Genomic DNA, 3,129 nt, shown 5'->3' with positions numbered 1-3,129 from the left:
TAAATAATAACTCGGATCGTAACAGCAGTCGTGCTCAATTGGTTCGGCTGGTATTCTTCCTTCTAGAAATGAGTCTGGGTTGACAACATTAGTCACTTGAATGGTTACATCATCTGATTCGGCTAAAATCGCCCAGAACTTCAGGAACTGAGAAGGTGACAGCCAATGGCCACCTTTCTGTTCCAGCACCGCTGATACGGTGAGGGACACTAACACAGTAATTTTCTGGCCCATAGTAAGCTTTCTGGCTTCTTCTATGTTTATTATTACTGCAGCTACCGCCTTCAGGCATGTGGGCTGAATTTTCCTCGCAAACAAAATATAAATAATAACTCGGATCGTAACATTTAATTGGCGTCACGGACAGGATCAAATTGAGGAAAATATCAGAGCCTGCTCCTAGACTGACTCCTGAATTGCAAAACTAACCTTTAAGAAAATTTAAAACAATTCAAATGGAGTCCATGATGTGTTCTGCTAGCCCTAGTGGTTTGACCTCCTTTGACGAAAATGAGATTTGTGAAATCGCTTTGATTCGCCCATTCAAGGAATTCCTCAAAACCCGTGACTATACCCCGAAGAAAATTCTCTATGATGCTCTTTATAAAGATTATAAGAGTAGAAATTTTACTTCCATTGCTAAAACGATAACAAGTTTGGAAAACAAATCCGCTCTGGAGAAAGACATTAAGAAAAAGTTGAAAAAAAATGGGTGTAGATTATTTCTATGCGCGTGCCTTTCTCACCTTGGCTACTATAATTTGGCAGGAGAATGAAGATTTACGCAAAAAATTAGAAAATAGTGAAAGTGGCGTAAAATCTGAGGAGCTGCCAGGGAAATCAAATTCTGAAATCTGTACTAACCCTAAACCGATGCTAGATGGTGCTCCATCAACCTCTGAATATACAACAGACGATGGGGAGTATGTCTCTCCTGAAAGACCCCGTAAAAAAACGGTGCGTTTTGCACCCAAAAGGGGGAAAAAGCGGCTCTCCATTTTAAAAACAAAACCCCAGCCAAAACCTACCAATATCCAGAGAAGTACCTCTCCTGACTCCTCGGAGGGAGAAGTAGCTCAACTGCGCCACTTGGTCAACAGTTTTATAGAAACTGGAACCAAGAGATTTAACAAATTAGAGGGGAAAGTAAATCAGATCGCCATTAGGAGCGAAAGTGCCTCAGCCGCTTCGTCCTCTTGCCATGATTCTTCTGATAGCTCAGAAGATGAGAGCATGCCTATAACTCACAAACGCCTGCGCCCTGTGATAAAAGTAGAACATACACGTGACATGGAAACAGAATTTGAACAAGTTGCTCACAAAGAGTTTCCATACTCTCCTCTGGAGCTGACCCAATTGAAAAGACAATTTAGCAGATTGCCCTTGGAAACTGATATAGATTATGTAGTGAGAGTTTCAGCTTCGGGTGGAGATAATATCTTGCTATCCGAAAAAGAAGCTTCCGGCATTTGGGGTCCGGGAATAATGTTAATTACCGGTAATAACCGAGCCCCCTGGTCCCTGACGCAAAGAGCAGCTTATAACGTGGGTTTCACTGACCCCATAGCCAGGGGAGAACCCCATGTGCTGCCTGGAGGCCTCTCCCAGTTATGGGATAATATTCACAAAGCCTGCATAATTCAAATGATATATGAACATGCTTTGGTGATGAAACAAGAGGACCCACTTATGCTGAAAATAAAACCTGAAAGAATGGATATCTTAATCCGAGGCTTACCTGCACAATTGCAGAGTAAAGCCCTACAGATTAAGACTAGAATCGAAACATCACGAAGCACAAACTATACCTGGTCTGATCTGCTCACAGAATTGACAGAATTTGGACGAAAATATATGGCTCCGGAAGCTAACACTACTTCTGTAAAAGTTTTCCAAACTTCTGCAAATTATAATAATAACCAAAAAATGACTTATGCTGCTGCCACTGCCAGGACCCCCCAAACTCCCCCTTACCAGCGGGAGGAATCACGGGGTGAATGGACAGTTGTAAATAGAGGAGGCCGACGGAGAAATAATAACAATAGAAATAATAACAATAATAACAATAACAATACTAACAATAATACTAACCCCCGTCAAAATAGGCCCCTCCGAGACAGAAATAGTTCACCACCGGGTGAATTGGGACCTTTTGCAAAGCTCAAAGAGGAAGCTAAGCGAAAAGGCATCCCTCCTTCACTCTTAAGTCACAATTTTACCTATGGCCATCTAAAAGCCTTGGTAGAAGAGTGGCCCACCAGGTCAAATTCGGGGGAAAGGCCTGGAACTTCCCAAAATTCGGGAAACTAAAAAGTCCTCTCTCTGCTACTAAAAAGAAAGCAAAAAGACGGCAGAGAGAGGAGACAGGTCCTGACCCCAGTTCAGTGAATTCTACTGACCCCCTAAATAAACCTTGGGAAACCATCCCTACAAATCAAAATGATTGGTCTGAAAATAATGCTCAATCAAATTCCAAAAAATCCAGCCCTCCAAAAGACTGGCAAAATGTGCTAAGATTAACCTTAAATAAAAAAGGTGATTTAGAACTTACTTGTGCAGTAGGACCAAAATGTTATCCTGTAACATTTGTGATTGACACAGGAGCTCAAATTTCCACACTAAAATCTGATGTGGCCAAAAAATGTGGCATTAATTCTTCTCTGAAACCAATATTTGTGAGTGGTGCTTTGGGAAAGCCTGTGTTACAAAAGACTGCTAAAGTTTCCTTAAAGCTACCTGGAGAAGAGGACTTAATTCGAACCCAGATGATTGTGGATAACATTCCTTACAATTTGTTAGGAATGGATGTATTGATTGGCAGATCCTGGAGAGATGAAAATGGATGCTATTGGAATTTTGGTACTCCCTCACTTAATGTTAGACTGCTAAAAACTGCTCCTCGCCTCCCCCAAAGCAAAATTACAAATGTTAAACAGTATCCTATTCCCTTAGCAGCAAAAGAAGGTATCAGAGAAGTAATTTCTGACCTGAAACAGAGAGGTATAATTGTGCCTTGCCATTCACCTTACAATTCACCGATTTGGCCCATAAGAAAACCAAATGGCAAGTGGAGAATGACTGTAGATTATAGAAAATTGAATGCTAATACTGAAAAATTAACTGCAGCTG

Source organism: Heliangelus exortis, chromosome W (assembly GCF_036169615.1).
Source record: "Heliangelus exortis chromosome W, bHelExo1.hap1, whole genome shotgun sequence".
Lineage (NCBI taxonomy): Eukaryota > Metazoa > Chordata > Aves > Apodiformes > Trochilidae > Heliangelus > Heliangelus exortis.
This window is presented reverse-complemented; position numbering follows the sequence as displayed.